A 19,801-nucleotide genomic window follows, 5' to 3' on the forward strand; every position below is an offset into this window, starting at 1 on the left:
AAATCCTCACGAAAGCCTTTTCTCCATTCCTAGGAAATCGGCAATAGGAGTCTCCCTGCCAACATGGCTGATGTCTCCGGGACCAGTACTCCTCCATAAACACGTGAGGACCTACAAATCTGACCCCCTGGTTGAGCAGATGCACCTCCTCCATGCAAATCCAAATTATGCCCCAATGGACGGAGGACACCATCTCCACCCAGGACCTGGCACCAGCAGGTGCCTAGCCCCTCATCCCAGGCACCCCTGGCCCATCCAGGCCCCCCAATCCTCTCCCCGCCTCTCCACAGGATCCCGGCTCTCCACGGGACCCCACTCCCCACGGTCCCAACCCGCACCTACACCCATGCACTACCAGAGATCTCCACTCTGCCAGACACCATGCTGCCCACACTGCCAGCCATCCCAAGCACCCCTGACCTAGCTGACCTTCAGACAGCCCTGCCCCCACTGACCATTGACCAGGAGCCAGTCCTATGACAGTACGAGAGGTAAAGATGACTACCTGACTGCCTAAATTTGTAAATATGTTTTTTGGGCTATGGTACCATGCGGACACTGCACCCCCCTCCCCCCATCCCTCCACCGGAAGGGGGTGAATGTGATGATACAACCACTCCACTGGCCGCACTCCTAATGGCCTACTGTAGGGAGACAACCTGGGAGACTGGCCACACCTACTTGCTCTCAATCACCGGCCCATATAAAGACTGGTGCTGGCCCCTTTGGTAGTCAGTTGAGCACATGGAACCAGGAAGGTACAGAGATCTTTTCTGTATGAGTTTAAGCAGAATAAATCCTGTTTGTACAGTCTACAAACTTTGTGTCTGAATTCTCCGCAGAGCAGCGCTCACAGATAGGTGAAACACTATTGCAGCACCAGTGACCCAGGTTGCCTATTAGGATTTTGTATGTTCTCACCATGACATGGTGCTCAGGTTTCTCCAACTCCCAAAAGATTTATGGGATTGGTAGGTTCACTATGTGTCATTGGGTAGCATGGGTTTCATCGGCTGATATGGCTTCCTACCATGCTATATCATTCAGCAAAACTTTAAAGAACAGTCACATAGCATGCAACAGGCCATACCAACCAATATGGTATTCTGGGCTAATCCCAATTGCCTGCACTTGCTTTGTATCCTTCCAAGTCCCTCTTATCCATAAATATCTTCAAATGTCTTTTGAATGTTCTTATTGTGTGCACTTTCACAGTTTTCTCATTAACAACCATAAAATGGATAGTCGTGTGGAGAAGAAAGGATTCCACTTCCTCAACCTTGGGCCTGACAATGATTTGATGAGAATGTGGGGAGAATAGAAGAGAGATCAAAAGGATTAGTGCAAATGTGTTGTTAATAGAAGGACTGGGTGAGCTGTAGGACCTGTTCCTGTGCTGTTTGACTTTGTGACAATGATGTACAGGCCCTTGCTTCACAAGTGAAATAGCATGCTGGTGAAATACATTCTTCCAGGATTCCTTCTGCTGGAGAAAATCCACCTTGCTAGACCTTTTCAGCAGTTGGTGCTCTTTGGATCCCGGGGTACAGGGATTCTCCTCTTCTCCACTGGCTGAGCAGTGCAGTACCCTCTCCAACAACTTAGAGGTGAAGCTGAGAGAGCCACTGCCCGGCAGAGCCAGAGAGCCGAGTTTGATCCTCGTCACTGTAAATTGTCCCTTTTATCTAGGTTAGGGGTAGCTCCTGGAAGGAGTTTTTGAGAATGTGGGGAGAAAAATAAAAATGGGATTAATGCAAATGGGTAGCTGATGTTTAGTGTGGACTCAAGAGGGCCAAGGACCCTCTCTCCAAGATGCATCTCTCTGTGAATCCATGACACCTAAATGCAGATACGAGAGCCATACAAGGATAAGGAAGCACTAGTAGAGAGGTCTCATTGGCTGGATCAGATAGGGGTGCTGGGCACTAGGCACCAGCTGAATATGGAAACTTCATCATCAGGCACCTTATGCTACACAGGCAGGTAGTAGCTAATGCCATGGGAAAGAGCTGCAAGGGAACTCAGAGGCTGAGGGCCATAAGATGGAATCTACAGTAGAAGCAGCAACAGTAAGATGAGCAGATGGAAGACAAAGGGGGGATCCCTGCTCAGCATCCTTACTGGTGGAGGCAGGCATTAGCTGCTTGGGATTCAAGGGACTCTCCAATACAATGACAATTCTCAGAAAATAAAATTCCCCAGTGCAAACCAAATGACCTGATCCACAGTACATTCACACTGTACACCAATAAGCAGGTAGGAGTGTCCAGATAATGCAAAAAAATTCCCACCATATTCTACTGTGGAGATTGACCTCCACAAAATGTAAAACATAAGTTAACTGGCTTGTACAACATTTCGATCTTTATTTGTGAGTGGCATTTTGCTCGACGAAGTCAGATGTCACCATGAAATTCCTATCTTTTAATAACATTCCCATGTTATGTGTGTGAAATATGGTGCACAGGTCACCTTTTTTAACCAAAATTAGATTTATTCACAATAAATTATTAATAAAAACAAAACCATTCAAAGTCTCTTTGCACCCTTAGTGTCATATCCATACATTTCCATCAGTGTTCATTGTTACATTCATTTTCTATTGAGCAGCATTGACACCACTTTGGCACCTTGTCTTTACTCCCCCTTCTGTTGTTTGAAGGAATTCCCTTCAGTCTTAACCCCTCAATACCTGGTAACAGAAGGGCTCTAAACTATGGTCACAGGTCATGAATTCTTTTCCCTTGCTGGTCCTCTGGGCAAGGATTCTCACATGTATAAAAGATGATTGTTGGAATCTGTTGTTACTTTCATGTTAGGTTTTGAGGAGATCCTATACCAAGATCTTTCTCCTGACTTGAATCTTGTTAACCAGAAGGGTTGCAGAGCTGCCAGAACTCACAAGAGCACGGCTCCGGTACCTCAGGAGACCACTCCACCTCAAGGGGTGGCTCCAGCACCTCCTTGTTGCCACTTTGGTGAACTTCGGCACCTAAAAAATTAACACTGCACCCCTGTTAATCAGGATGGATATAATATAAATGTGAAAGATTTTCTATCTTCCCCTATAGCCTAAATCTCCTCAGAAGTCAAAGTGGATGTCACTGATGTATCACTCCTATCATTATAAGAAATCTCAAAGTTTCAAAATAAACTTTATTCACATTAAAAACACATGCACACACACATGCACACATATACACATTATATACACAAACACACACACACACACACACACACACACACACACACACACACACACACACACACACACACACACACACACACACACACACACATATAAATATACATATATGCATACATACAGTGGCAGGTCTTTTCAAATTTGAAGTGTCATTCTCGGAAACAGTAAACACCAAGCAAAATAGTTCAAAGTCTATTAAGTCTCATAGTGACACGTTAATTTGTACATTCTGTATTTTGGTGCTTTGTAGGATTAACCACCTTATTGTGTCTAATGTGCACCCCCCACCCCCACATGGTTACTCCCTTTCTGTTCTTTGAGGGGTTTTTCCATCAATTTCAGCTTGTCAATGTTCAGTCATGGAAGGATCCTTTCCAACAGAGATTTTTTTTCCCCAAAAAATAAACTTTATTCACAATGAAATGATACACAAAGGAAAACAGTACAATGTATTTTCACATCCTTAGCGTCATATTCCATTACTCTGCATTGTGATGTTAATCCTCTAGTATGCAACGTAGCTCCATTGTCATTAATGTGGCCCTTTATAGTTTCTCCTCCATCTCTTCTTTGAAGTGTTTTCCACTCACCTCAGCCCCTCAGTGCCTATTAGCTGGAGGACCCTAAAATGTGGTCCTTCCCCACAAAGCCCTCTCGTTAGCTGCACCAAGCCTAAGTGTGCCCCTCAGCATGTTCTCCTGGAGTCTGATGATGTTGGTTGTCAGTACTCGCTCACTGACATTTCACTGTGCTGGAAGACAAACCAATTGTGGGCAGACTGTGATCATCAGAGTGTTTGTCACTGAGTTGATGATCTTCCAGCATCACTGGATGTCCGTCTCTACATGCATCCCCAGAAACAGTCCATATATCAGAATCCTCTGACAATACTGCCGCTGGGTATGAACTATGACAAGGACACTTGCATCCTTCTCTACACACTCTTAGCAAATCTGCTGTCTGCAAAGAGGTGGCCAATTGTTTCCAGCCTATCACAATCATCCCAAGGGCAAAATGCATTGTGGGTGGCATGGTACAGAAGGATTAATTGGGAGGGCACCTCTGATTGCCAGTCAGGCCAAGTCCTGGTGCTTTTTAGTGAGCTCTGGAGATGAGGCATTCCGCCAGATGACTTGGAGAATTTGCTATGCAAATGAATTTGCATTCCGCAGAATTCATTATCCCTCAGCGTCTGCAGGATGTTCCATGCTGACCATTGCCTCATGACTTGCAGTCAAAGGTCCACCAACTGAAACTGGTGAAGTCTTATCAAGGAATGCACAATCCTGCTATGGCCTTGTTTCTGGGTACAAGCCATACTCAATGGGAGCCATGCATTCCCCCTGGGAGCCACAGCACATTATAGGGGGAAGGCACAGACTGAAATTTAAAAATATTTTTTATGTTTTTATATTCAGTCAGTAGGAGAGAAGTAGGATGGAAGAAACCAACTAAACTTAATTTTTCACAGGGAAGGGGACCCCTTAAACCTTGAGCAGAGTCCAAAGTGGGGCATAGTGGAAAAACAAGTTTGAGTATGGCTGGTATAGATCAACTCGGCACCACCTCAAACTGAAACTTGGTCATTAGGTCTAACACAATCAGCATTTTTGAGCATAAACAAACTAATTACTAAGGTATGGAATGTTTTTTTTAATCATTCAGAGCAGTATTCCCTGATATCACTGTAACAGAGTATATGGTGATCATTACATGACATTTGTGAGTTCTTGCTGTCTATTCATTGAGTGCCTCTTTATAAGTATAAGCCAATCTTCAAAAACACTTCATTGTGAAAAGCTTAAAGTGTTTAAAACCCACATAATGAATGAAAACAACATCTGATTACTTTTTAAAAGAAAAAGTGCTTTTAGTGACTTCAGGAAATAAAAAAAATATTTTGCCATCTAGGAGTCACAGTTGGGTGACTTAGCAGTTAGCAATCAGACAAACCATCTATCAGTGAATAGGCTGGAATTTGGTCACTTAGTTACTTATTGCACCAGAGAAGGGGTTATTTTCAGCCCACCAGGTCAATGCTGGCATCCAGCAGAGCAATTCCACCAGACCTCTTCCCAGCTGAGGCCCTGCAACTTATTCTCGCTCAAGTGCCCATTAAGCCCCTTTTGATTCTCGTGTCATTTACGCTGAGGTCTAACTTGCAGAGCCAATGAACTTTGGCATGTGAGAGGCAACTGGGTCACCCAGATGAAATGTGAACAGTCACAGGGAGAAAAAGCAAACTCCACACACAGGAGGTCAGAAGCAAACCCAAAATGTTGGGGCTGGCAGGCAGCACAACTAACTGCTTCACCATCCAGTGACTCAATGCTGTAACAAAATCAAGTTTCATTCCAGAGTGAAAATCTAGGCTGGTTCCTGCTCAGAGCTGGCAGAGGGTTGCATTGTCAAAGATGCAAATGAAATATTGTCTACCTTCTGCTGTGGGTATTAAAGATTCCATTTACAATTTTCTAAATGGAATAAAAACAAGCCAGTCAATTGTGTAGGCAAAACAGTAAACTGTGGAAGCAATCAATAGCATCCATGATGGGGGAAACCGATGCCATTTCAGATCAACTCACATCTGAGAAAAACATCATCGACCATGTGTGCTTGCACTAGAGAATTCCAGTTATTATTTTTACATTCCCAACTAGTTCCAAAAACTGTGCCTCTGCATTGGATCGTTGACTTCCTCATCAGAAGACCACAGCTGTATTGAATTGGAACCATGTCTCTTCCTCACTGACAATCAGCACGGGGCACATCTCAAGGCTATATGCTTAGCCCACTTTTCTACTTGCTCTACACTCATGACTGTTGGATAGTCACAATTCTAATGCAATCTCCAAATATGACAAAGACACGATGGTTGTTGGCAGAATCATAGAGAGCAATGAGGAGGCATACAGGAGGGAGATAGAGCCAAACATTGATTGGTGTCACTACAATACCTTTATACAATGATAGTAAAATTAAGGAGCTGATTGTGGACTTCAGGAGGGGGATATCAAGAGAAGTGAGGAATGGCATGCCCAAACGTGAGGGTCTGTCCCAGGCAGGCACTCTAGCAGGGGGAAGCAAGATGACAGAGATGGGGAAGAGAGGTTGGAGGGGGTTCCCAATGAGGAACTCATTCAGGCACCAAGCCAGGACCGAGCTGGAGTAGGCAACAGCAGTGGAGTTCCTGTCAATAGCAATGGGCAAGCCTTGGCTCACCAGAGGGAGAGTCAGCACCAGGTAGCACAGAGGTTTGACTGCTTCATACCCCAGCCTCCGCCCCCCAGGAGTGGCAACTGGGAAGAGGGGAACGGATGCAGGCACCCGAACAATGTTCTGGCGATATTTTGTTCATACATTGATGAAGGGCTCAAACATGAAATATTGGTTATGTACCTTTATCTTTGCTATAAAGTATTCTGTTTGACCTCCTGAGTTTCTCCAGCATAGTGTTTTTATTTCAAGCATGGTGTCTGCAATCTTTGGTGTTTTGCAAAGGTATGGTCAACGTTTTGGGTCTGAGTCTCAGCTCAAAACATCAAGCACCTTTTATTCTCCCACTCGTGTCCCTTAACATGTGGAGGTTCCTCCAAACTTGACCTAGTTCGCTGAACTTCATAAAAGCAGGCAAGAAAGGGGCAAAAGTTGCTTATGTGATTCAAGCAGTGAGAGACATTCATTGTGGAGGTTGGTGTTATGTTTGTTCTTTCAGGAAGAACAACTTTACTTGGGTTTAACACTTAACTGACTTTATTTTCCTTGAGCTGCTTCAACTGACAATCCCCCATCATATGTCACTTCTGGTTTCTGGCCCACTGCGGGCATTGCATGCTGGGAAATGTACTTCTTATTTTCTTTCTTCTTTGGCTTGGCTTCGCGGACGAAGATTTATGGAGGGGGTAAAAAAGTCCACGTCAGCTGCAGGCTCGTTTGTGGCTGACCAGTCCGATGCGGGACAGGCAGACACGATTGCAGCGGTTGCAAGGGAAAATTGGTTGGTTGGGGTTGGGTGTTGGGTTTTTCCTCCTTTGCCTTTTGTCAGTGAGGTGGGCTCTGCGGTCTTCTTCAAAGGAGGCTGCTGCCCGCCAAACTGTGAGGCGCCAAGATGCACGGTTTGAGGCGTTATCAGCCCACTGGCGGTGGTCAATGTGGCAGGCACCAAGAGATTTCTTTAGGCAGTCCTTGTACCTTTTCTTTGGTGCACCTCTGTCACGGTGGCCAGTGGAGAGCTCGCCATATAATACGATCTTGGGAAGGCGATGGTCCTCCATTCTGGAGACGTGACCCATCCAGCGCAGCTGGATCTTCAGCAGCGTGGACTCGATGCTGTCGACCTCTGCCATCTCGAGTACCTCGACGTTAGGGGTGTGAGCGCTCCAATGGATGTTGAGGATGGAGCGGAGACAACGCTGGTGGAAGCGTTCTAGGAGCCGTAGGTGGTGCCGGTAGAGGACCCATGATTCGGAGCCGAACAGGAGTGTGGGTATGACAACGGCTCTGTATACGCTTATCTTTGTGAGGTTTTTCAGTTGGTTGTTTTTCCAGACTCTTTTGTGTAGTCTTCCAAAGGCGCTATTTGCCTTGGCGAGTCTGTTGTCTATCTCATTGTCGATCCTTGCATCTGATGAAATGGTGCAGCCGAGATAGGTAAACTGGTTGACCGTTTTGAGTTTTGTGTGCCCGATGGAGATGTGGGGGGGCTGGTAGTCATGGTGAGGAGCTGGCTGATGGAGGACCTCAGTTTTCTTCAGGCTGACTTCCAGGCCAAACATTTTGGCAGTTTCCGCAAAGCAGGACGTCAAGCGCTGAAGAGCTGGCTCTGAATGGGCAACTAAAGCGGCATCATCTGCAAAGAGTAGTTCACGGACAAGTTTCTCTTGTGTCTTGGTGTGAGCTTGCAGGCGCCTCAGATTGAAGAGACTGCCATCCGTGCGGTACCGGATGTAAACAGCGTCTTCATTGTTGGGGTCTTTCATGGCTTGGTTCAGCATCATGCTGAAGAAGATTGAAAAGAGGGTTGGTGCGAGAACACAGCCTTGCTTCACGCCATTGTTAATGGAGAAGGGTTCAGAGAGCTCATTGCTGTATCTGACCCGACCTTGTTGGTTTTCGTGCAGTTGGATAATCATGTTGAGGAACTTTGGGGGACATCCGATGCGCTCTAGTATTTGCCAAAGCCCTTTCCTGCTCACGGTGTCGAAGGCTTTGGTGAGGTCAACAAAGGTGATGTAGAGTCCTTTGTTTTGTTTTATTATGCATAATAACACATTTTTCCTCTTAAAAAAACACAATATTATGTCTACAACAACAGTATCGACATTCTGTGGTCAATCTCTCACCATCAGTTTCATCTGGTGACTTCTGGCTTCACGAAGTCATTCAAATTCATTCAGGGCATCCGCAAGATTCAGCTGAAGTTTGGAAATCTGTGAAGAAGTTTTTCCTGCTCTTCCTTTTCCAGTTCATTAGCAAGTTCACAATCACCAGTAGCTGTTGATTTTGCTGTTGCAGTTCCTCTCAACATTACGATAGGTCACCAGATGCTGGGAAATCACTTCAGAGGAACTGCTTATGTCAGCAGAACTAACTTAATCTTCACGTAAAATAGGATTTCCTCATGCATCTTCTAGTTCCAATAAAAGCACCCTCTTCTGCTGTGAAAGATCTTTGCATTTTGTGTCTCTGATTCTCCCTGTTGAGTAATGAAGTATGCTGATTTGCCTCATTCGTGCACTTTTGTAAATGGTGAATTTCCTTCATGGCATCTTCTAATTTATCTGAAAGATCCACCACAGATTTTTGCACATATTCATATTCTTCACATTGGTGCTTCATCTTTACTCTTTTCACAATTTCATCCAAATTTTTATTCACTCCCTTATTTTCCTGCTTTGACAATAGCAATTAATCTTGGGCTTCAACATATCCATTATACAACTATGTGAGCTTAATTCCAGGCTTTACAATCTTGGCCACAGCTGCTGCAATGAGCAACATAGTTGCCAGTTCCTCTTTTGATAGTGTGGCAGCTCCTTTAAGCTTTGCAGTTGGTCATTTGCCTTTTCCAATTCCTTACTGTTATGGGGTATATTATATTATATATAAATATGTCTGTAAAAGAGATAGATTATGGGGGTTTCATGTGTAGGTCACTTCTTTAACAGAATAACATTTCACAAAAGGCATCTCATTTAAAATGCAAGAGCTTTGCTGAAAGTGAGACATTGAGGTCCAGTGCCTTTGCAAAGACAATGAAATTACTTTGGAAGGAACTTCAGAATTAGGTGTAAATGGAACAATGCAGGCTCAAAGTGCTGATAAAATCTTTCAAAGATTGGGTTTTGAGCCTTGGGGAGGTGTTCTAGATTTTACAAGCAGAGTGAGAAAAAAAACAAATAGGATTTCTCTTTGAGCGAGAGAGAGTGTGTATAGTTCTGCAGTAGCTGGCAGGCTTGTTGAAAACCCCATTTTGAAGATGGGTTGTGAGTTCTGAATTCAGCCTGTTGAAAACCATTGTTGTCCTTAGTGATTCTCCTGAAATAAGGGAAACAAGAGGAACTGTGTAGTGACCTGTAAGAAGAGGCTATCAGAGAGTGGCTGAATGGAATGAACTTCTGGAAGAGGTGGTCACAGCAAAGTCAATTTTGTAATTTAAGGAAAAGTTGGATAAGTATATGGATGAGAGGGGATTGGAGGGTTATGGGCAAAGTGCAGGTAGGTGGGACTAAAGGAGAGTAGTTAGATTAGTATGGACTAGAGGGGTCGAGATGGCCTGTTTCCATACTGTAATTGTTATATGGTTATATGGTTATATTTGGAAAATCCATGATGAGGCAAGTTTCTTTGGCAAGACATCAGAGAGAATTAGTTTGTGTGTGTCCAACGAGCAACAAACATCTCTCTGAAACCAACGAGAACCTTTCTGAACGATTGGACTATTAAAGCAAAGAACTTTCCTGAACATATACAGATTACATACACGTGCGCTTTGAATTAGAAGGGCGTTAAGTTAGGTTAAGTTAAGTTAATAGTAATAAGTTAAAGATGAATCCTGTTTTATATGTTTAAAGAAAATTAAAAGCAACTTTTGTTTAAGTAACCATTTGTCTTGATGAATTTCTATTGCTGCTGGGTTTTGGGGTCCTCTGGACTTATAATATTACATGAAGAGACTCTTCAAGTTGGTTTCTTAAGAGTTCAGATTCTTGAATCAATATATTCTTATCCTCTAATTCAGCCATTCTTTATTTTAGATGCAGCTGAAGTCACTCATTAGAGTCAAGTCTCGAACATTCTTCAAATGTTGCTATGCCACTGTTCAACCTTTGTCAGAAATGTAATTTACGGGGTAAGTTCAGCTTCTACTTCTGGTAATGTTTCTAATTGCCTCATTGTTTGCTGCAGTTTCTGTTTGGCAAGTTCCAGATGTTTCTGTAACTGTCTATTTGTGTCTTCTAGCTGGCAATAACAAAGCATCCTTATTTGCTAATTCATTTTCCAGTTTGTCCTTCATGTCATGTAATGAGGTTGATTCTCTCTGTACATTAAGTTATCACTCCTCCCATGCATTATCCATTTTTTCCATGAGTGCTGTGTGCTTATCTTCAGTCTGTAAAGCCACTATGAAATCTTTTCACCAGGTCAAGCACTTCACATGCCCTCAGGCCTAACATTGGTTGTACTCTCCTTTTTACAATCAGTAGCTGTGACTTCAGATGCCGCCCTTTGTGCTTGAAGCTCACCATAGAGTCCCCTTCTACTGGAACATTCTCTCTAGTGTAGACTGTCACTTTTAATTTCACAGGACAAATCTTGCTCTTTACAGTGAGGGTCTTGTAATCATACATAGATAACAGATTCACCTTGGCTCTGGTGACATTCATACTCACTGGAATAATCGATTCCATTTTGCCAGCACCAATTTATAGTGAATCCAGGAAGAATTCCTCCATTTCTTCATCCACTGTGTATTACTTTCTCTTGGTAGCCCCTGCTTTGCAGAACTTTGCAAAATGATTATTCTTCCCACAGTTATAGAAGGACTTTCCATAGGCAGGTCACATCTTTAGAATATGTCTACCTCCGCACCTGCTGCATTTGCTGATTGAGCTTGCCACTTTGCTTTGTTGTTGCTTTAGGAAACTCCTGGTGCTATTCTTCTCTGTTTTCACACCATGCACTCTTGTGTCTATCCTGTTGAGCTCCTTAACTTGCGCTCATGTGGTCTTTGCTGCCCTATACACATTCACAGCCTTTTCCAGAGTCAAATTTTATTCATGCAACAGTCTTTTTCTAAGTCCATTATCTGGGATTCCACACACTATTCTGACTTTGATGAGTGAATTTTTCAATCTCCAAATTCACAGGACTTGCTCAGTGTGTAAAGCTCATACCTTGTTTCTGGTCACAGGAGAAAAAAAATTAAATCTCTCAAACGTGACGTTTTTACTTGGAACAAAAGACTCCTCAAATTTTGTCATCAGAGTGTCCAATGTAAAACCTGTCACATCAAGTTTAAAATTGTTTTAGATGTCCAAGGCATCTTTGCCCATCGTATACAAAAGTATAGACACTTTCTGTTTTCCATTGGTCTCTCCCAATCCACCAGTCTCGAAATTTACGTTGAATTGCTATTTGAAGTGTTTCCAATTATCAGCTGGATTGCCAGTGAACTGCATCAGTGTGGAAGGACTTAACTTATTCATGCTTACAAACTATTGTCTTCTCTTACTCACTCAGATATTTCTGATCGAATGTTATGCTTGTTCTTTCAAGAATGACTTTATGTGAGTTTAATACTTAACCAACATTATTTTCCTTTAACTGCTACAACCGACTTCCAAATGACTTCCCTCTGTCTTCAAACGACAATCCATGTCACATGCCACTTCTGGTCTTGCCCAATGGTGTGCATTGCATGCTGGGAAGTGTAGTTCTTTTTTTCAATTTTTCTTTAAAAGATTTTTAAAAAAACAAAATACAATCAAATAACACCAAAAAAATTTTAGATACATAAAGAAAAACCCTCCCCACACTCCCAACCCTTTAGCCAGCTCCGTATAAGGGAGCCAAATACAAAAACAAAACAGAAGATATAAAATATACAGAATATTTCAAAGTATTTTCAAATTCATATATGCCAAATAAGAAGACCACATATTAACAAAGAAGGAATAATTATCATGCAAGTTACATGTAAATTTTTCCATAGCAATACAAGCTCTTAATTCATTATGCCAATCGATTAAATTAATCTCCACATTGTCTTTCCAAGTACTAGCTACACATTTTCGTGCTTTAGATAACGCTAAATGTACAAATGCAATTTGAAATTTATCCAACCCCAATCCTTTCAAAGAAACAATATAGCCCAACAAAAAGATCAATGGGTCTAGTGGTAATTTAATCGTAAATAATTTTTCCAAGACCAATCTAATTCCTTCCCAAAATGGTTATACTTTAACACAAGACCAAACAGCATATAAAAAAGTTCCAGTACAAAGTCCACATTGAAAACAAGAATCCAAATTGCTAAACCCATATTTTTTCAATTTCTCTGGAGTCAAATATAACTGATTTAAAAATTATAATTAATCATTTTATATCTTACATTCATCAATTTAGTTACACTGTTGTGACACATAACTTCCCAATTGTCTTCAGGAAGAATATAAGTTAAATCACTTTCCCGTTTAAGCCTCGATTTCTCCCATTCCAGTTTACCCATACTAGCTTGTAACAATTGATATATATATGAAATATAACCTTTCTTTGGTATAGAGGAAATCAAATACTCAAATTTCATCAATATAGAGAAATTAATCTCTTTACCATAATTGTCTTTTATCAAAGCTCTAAGTTGATAATACACAAATAAAGAATTTACAGATATATCAAATTTCTCCATCAATTGATTAAAAGAAAGAAAATGTCCTTCTTAAAAACAATCCTGAACTACCTTTATACCCTTAAAATTCCATCTCTTTAAGTGACTATTAAACATTGAGAAAGGAATAAGTTGATTATGATATAATGGAGTTTGAATTGATTATTTACCCTTCGACCCTAAAGCCATATTTCTTTTACCCCATATTTTTAATGTGTTTTAATATCAGCATATTACATCCCACAATAAATTCAAATTCCATCAGTATAAACTGATGTATCGCAACTTCAGAAATACAAGCCATTTATTCAAAGTACTACAAAAATTCAACCTACCGGAGAAATATATTGATTGGATTAAAGCATTATATAAGGGACCATTGGCGAAAGTGACAGTAAATGGATATATATCAAACCAATTTAAATTAAGCAGATCAACAGGCAGGGTTGTCCACGATCTCCCTCACTGTTTGTGTTAACTATAGAACCACTAGCAGAACTGATAAGAACAGAAAATAAAATAAGAGGGATAAAAATAAAAGAGAAGGAATATAAAATCAGTCTATCTGCAGATGATGTTATAATATGCTTAACAGAACCAGAAATATCAATAAAAGAATTACATAAGAAATTGAAGGAATATGGAGAAGTATTGGGGTACAAGATCAACGCAAATAAAAGTGAAGCAATGCCAATGAATAATGCGGATTTCACAAAGTTTAAGAAAGAATCACCATTTAGATGGCAAACACAAGCAATTCGATACCTAGATATACAACTAATTAATAATCTCGGCCATCTATATAAACTAAATTATCAGTCATTAATGAAAAAATTACAAGACAACAGAGCACTGAAAAGACTTGCCACTAACACTGATGTTAAAATGAACGTCTTCCCAAGGATACAATACCTATTTCAATCATTACCAATTCACCTAACAGAGAAATTCTTCAAGGAGCTAAAGGAAATAATAAGGAAATTCTTATGGAAAGGGGGAAAACCAAGGATAGCACTAGATAAATTAACAGAATGGTACAAACAAGGAGGCTTACAACTACCAAACTTTAAGAATTATTATAGAGCAGCCCAATTAAGATACCTATCAGATTTTTATCAAACAAGGGATAAACCAGATTGGACCAGATTAGAGCTAGATAAAATAGGGGAGAAGATACCTGAACATATACTATATAAGTGGGATGAAAAATTGGTGCAACATAGGAATTCACCAGTATTGCACCATCTGCTCAACATTTGGAAGAAGATTCACATAGAAAGGGATAAAATAAATGATCAACTACCAAAATTAATACTGACACAAAATCAACTAATCCCTTTCACAATAAATAACCTTTCCTTCAGAGAATGGGAGAGAAAAGGGATCAAAAGAATAGAAAATTGTTTTTCAGGAAATAAATTATTATCTTTTGAACAAATGAAGGACAAATATAATATAACTCACGATACAATGTTTGCACACTACCAACTGAAAATCTACTTGAAGGACAAATTGGGGTTACCAGAAGGAAGCAATTTTGAATATGTGATTACAGACACAATGATAATTAAAAATTTATAACAAACATGTACATCAAACTGCAAGAAAAGGAGAATGAGGAAACAAACATTAACCTAAAGAAAAATGGGAACAAGATCTAAACATAAAGATAAAGAATGAAACATAGGAAAAGCTATGCTCCGGAATTATGAGAAATACAATAAACATGAGGTTACGCATGATACAATATAATTGGTTACACAGGCTATACATAACACACCAAAAGTTAAATAAATGGGACCCAACAGTATCAGACAGATGTTTTCACTGTAAAAAGGAAACGGAAACAACAATACATGCAATTTGGACATGTGCGAAAGTGAAAAAATTTTGGGAAGATCTAAACCAGATATTAAATAAAATCACAAAAAGCAATATACCAAAAAACCCAGAGATATTCCTTCTAAGTAATATAAGAAATAAAGAATTTGGATTTGATTAGGATGGAGCACAAAAAAGATTTATTATGATAGCCCGAGCTGTAGCAAAAAAATGTATTATGTCAACCTGGAAATTAGAAGACAACTTGAGAATACAACAATGGTACTTAGAAATAAATAAATGTATTCATGCCCCAGTACTTCCCACTCACATCTCTTGTATAGCTTCTTTAATCTCGAAATCTGTAAATGGAGCTGTTAATTCCCTAACCTCCTCCTCCTCTAAAACAGGTAAATTTATTTTAGATAAATAAGAATCAATAGAACCAGCTTCTTGCATTCCCTCAGAAGTATATAATTGTTAATAAAATGAATAAAACTGGCCATTAATTTCCTGAGGTTTATAGGTAACTATTGAATTCTTTTTAACAGTATTAAATAATTTGCAATTTCTGTTCTGTTTTTAATTGCCATGCTAACACCTTATGAGCCCTTTCACCTAATTCATAATAAAGTTGCTTAGATCAATTGATTAAATGCTCATACTGATAGGTTTGTAATGTATTATAACATAATTTCAGCTTCACTAAAGCTGCCTTTTTATCTTCTGTAACATCTTTCTGAAAATCCTTTTCCAACTCAGTAATTTGTTTCTCCAATGTTAAACTTTCCGCTACATATTGTTTTTTTAAATTTTCATAGTATAACTAATAATTTGCCCACGCAAATATGCTTTCAAAGTGTCCCATAACACAAAAGTACTACTCACTGTATTAATATTCTCAGCTAAAAATAAAGCAATCTGGTCCTTAACAAAAGTAACAAATTCTGGTTTCTTTAATAGCATTGTATTAAACCACCATCTATAAGACAATTGCATCACTTCCGGACTTGCACAAGGCAAAAACAACATAGAATGATCCGATATGACCCGGCTTTTATAATCAGCTTGAAGTACTCTACCTTGTAAATGTGCCAATACCAAAAAAAAATCTATTCTAGAAAATGAATCATGTCTCAATGAATGAAAAGATAAATCTTTCTCTGTAGGATTTACGCTCCCCCAAATATCAATTAAATTCAAATCTTTCATCAAGGTCCCTATTTGTATTGCTGTCTTTGATTTCCTTATACTTTTCGGAGACCTATCCAACAAAGGATCTAAAACACAATTAAAATCTCCCCCAACCAAAAATATTTTCCTTGGCCTGACTGAACAAGAAAAAAGCCTCCGACATAAACCTTTCATCATCCATATTAGGTGCATAAATATTTAACAAAGTCCATGATTCAGCAAAAATTTTACAATTCAACCTCAAGACTCTCCCTGTATTACCTTCAAAGGATTTTAATTCAAACGGTAATTTCTTATGAATTAAGATCGCTACACCTCTCTCCTTAGAATTAAAAGAAGATGAAAATACATGACCAACCCAATCTCTCTTCAATTTTATATGTTCCTTTTCAATCAAATGTGTCTCTTGCAAACAAGTCATATCGACTTTCATTTTTTTTTATATAAGCCAATACCCGTTTACACTTAATAGGATTATTCAATCCCTGGACATTGAAAGTTGCAAAGATCAAATTAGACATTTCAGTAAAAAACTCTACTATAAAATATTACTCCCCTTTCTAATCCCTTAAATATTCTAAACCCTCCCCTATATCGCAAAGCAAAAAAACACTTCCTCTCAGTAAACTACTAAGAAGTAGTAACTCCCTAAAAATCTGAGTGTGATAAAACCCACTAGTGGCAGACGACTATCAGGTCTCAGTGTCATCCACCCCCCAAATCAGACTTTGACAAAGTAATTATTCAGACATATTCAACCCAGTGATTCTAATCCCAATGATTGTTCCGGATTTTCAATATCAAGAAGACTTTGCATCAATTCAACCTTCTTTCAATTCTTTCCATGTTTCCCAATCTTTCCAATCCCATTTCCAATCAAGCTCCTTTTAGGTGACAATAATGGAGACCGACCATTTCCTCGCAAATCTGGCAATGAATTAGCAAAAATTAATGCACCATGATCACTTTCAAAAAATTGAGACTGAAAATTTCCATAAAAAACTTTAAGTATAGCTGGGAAATGAAAGGCAAATTTGTAACCCTTTCGCCACAACATTTCTTTAGCTGAATTAAATTCTCGGCGCCTTCTAATAATTTCTTGACTCAAATCCACATAGAAAAACACTCTGTTATTTTGAACCATCATTGGAGTCTGATTTTGCCGCGCCTTCTGCACCGCAACTCATAATATCATTTCTCTATCTTGATATTTCAAACAACAAATCAGAACTGCTCTCGGTGGTTGACCTGGTAACACGTTTTTCCTCAATGCTCTATGCGCAAGGGAGGTCCGGGAGAAACTCAGCAGGTCAAGGGAGGTCCAGGAGAAACTCAGCAGTCAAAGGGGGATCCGGGAGAAACTCAGCAGGTCAAAGGGGGATCCGGGAGAAACTCAGCAGGTCAAAGGGGGAGGGGTCCAGGAGAAACTCAGAGGGTCAAGGGGAGGGTGTCCGGGAGAAACTCAGCAGGTCAAGGGAGGTCTGGGAGAAATTCAGCAGGTCAAGGGAGGTCCAGGAGAAACTCAGCAGGTCAAGGGAGGTCTGGGAGAAATTCAGCAGGTCAAGGGAGGTCCAGGAGAAACTCAGCAGGTCAAGGGAGGTCCGGGAGAAATTCAGCAGGTCAAGGGGGGGTCCGGGAGAAACTCAGCAGGTCCAGGGGGGTCCGGCAGAACCTCAGGGGGGGCCTGACCTCGCCAGGACTGTTGCCCACTCCCCCTTCCTGCCGCAGGCCGACCCGCGACATGGTGATGGGGCTACTGATCCGCCAAGATGCCGCCCTGCAGGGAGAACCGATGCCCCCGCACTGTCGTTGTCCAACCAGATCGCCCGCAAACCCCACCCTCCCGCATACAGGAGTAAGTATTATGAATCTCAGGATAAAAACGATCTTCCAATAGTTTCATGTCACAGTGATAAATATATTCCTGGTTAATAATGGTCCTGCACCTGGATACAAGCTCATTAGGCATAAAACTTGAAAAGGATATCTGTACCAATGGAAAAAGGGCATGGCAGATAACCCTGCTAGAGTTCATGCCCACAATCAGTCACCCATTTGATTGTTTCAGGAATCATGTTATTCTCCCACATTCTCAATAGCCCTCAGATTTTACTATTCGACAGCACACTAGCAACATTTGACAAATCCTCTGTAGAGAAATATTGTTTATTGAATATTTTATTTCTCATTTGTTAATGCTTCTGGAAAGAGTTTATCCAAAACTATTATTAAACATTTATTTTAATAAGAAAAAGTTTAACATTACATATGTTGAAAGAAGAGAAAACATGCAGATGTTGTTGAAAATTTTCAATAAATATTTAGTTCGGCCTTCGACTTAGTCCAAGTTTTTAATTTTGGCCCTCCGTGAATTTGAGTTTGACACCCCTGCTCTATAGCAACCATACCACACTTTGATGCAGCTAGCCAGGATGCTCTCAATAGAGCTCTTGTAGAAAGTTAACAGAATGATGGCCTGTAGCGTTGCCAGCCTCAGTCTTCTGAGGAAGTGCAGTCACTGTTGTGCCATCCTGACAAGTGAGGAGATGTTAAATGTCCAGATAAGTCCAGATTCTGAGGAACCTGGTGCTCTCTATTCTCTCCATTACTGAGCTATTACTGTGTAGTGGCTGTCACTGGTCCTCTTGAAGTCCACAAACATTTCTTTTGTCTTGTTCACGTTTTGTGCCTCAGGTTATTATTCCCCCACCATTTCACAAAACTTTCCACTTCTTTTCTGTAGAGTGATTCATCATTGTTGCTGATGAGAACAACTACTCTTGTGTCACTTGCAAATTTGATGACACTGTTGGAGCTGGATCCTTTGTTGCAGTGGTGGGTCTGTAGAGTGAAAAAGAATGGGCTGATAACAAAGCCCTGGGCTCAGCATGACGATGCTCAACATTTTGCTGCAAACCCAGACAAACTGTGGTCCTTCCGTTAGGATGTTTAGAATTCTGTTACAGAGAAGGGTGTTGAATCCCAGTAAGGACACCTTCGCCATAGTCCTCTGGGGTATAATTGTATTAAACACCAAGCTGAAGTCAATGAGCAGCAGCCTGGTGTATGAGGCATTCTTCTCCAGGTGAGACAGGATGGAGTGTAGGGACATGGCTATAGCATCATCTTTGGGTGAATTGAAATGCATCCAGCATCTCTGGAAAGTGTGGTTTGATGTGTTCTATCCTCAGACCCTTGAAGCATTTCATAATTGTGGAGGTCAGTGCCATTGGGTAGTTGTCATTGAGCCCTGGTACTGTCAGCCTCTTTGCTACCGGTGGCTGTCTGGAAACCCACATAGATGAAGAACTGCTGTAATGATGTGTTGAAGATTTCCTTAAGGATCTCCGTCAGTTGGCCTGGTCCCATTGCCTTGTGTGGGTTCACCTTGTTGCCGAGATTCCTGAATTGACCTTCAGTTAGTACAGGAATATATTAGAGTGAAATGCAAAAGTCTGCAGATACTGTGATAGTAGTCAAAACACAAAAATGCTGGAGGGACTCAGCCAGTCTCACAGCGTCCAGACCACATTACCCTTGTTTCAGCCCTTAGCACTTTCTCAAGATATCAACCTTGATATATGGGACACAGCTCTGCCTTGATCACAGTAATGAGCTCATTTGAACATCGAAAAAGAAAAGGCAATGGCATATTTATCACTAGTCACAGTGTGATGGTATTGTCAGTGAGT

General features: G+C 40.7%; 1 long non-coding RNA gene across 1 annotated transcript in view; it reads right to left on the reverse strand.

Moving 5' to 3' along the window:
* Positions 1–19,801, reverse strand: part of LOC138762682 (uncharacterized) — a 55,367-nt gene that overhangs the window by 26,840 nt on the left and 8,726 nt on the right. The window contains exon 2 of the long non-coding RNA XR_011357051.1: positions 12,017–12,159. This is a non-coding gene — a long non-coding RNA (uncharacterized lncRNA). The remainder of the gene's footprint in view (positions 1–12,016; positions 12,160–19,801) is intronic.

Source organism: Narcine bancroftii, chromosome 5 (assembly GCF_036971445.1).
Source record: "Narcine bancroftii isolate sNarBan1 chromosome 5, sNarBan1.hap1, whole genome shotgun sequence".
In the NCBI taxonomy this organism is placed as follows: domain Eukaryota; kingdom Metazoa; phylum Chordata; class Chondrichthyes; order Torpediniformes; family Narcinidae; genus Narcine; species Narcine bancroftii.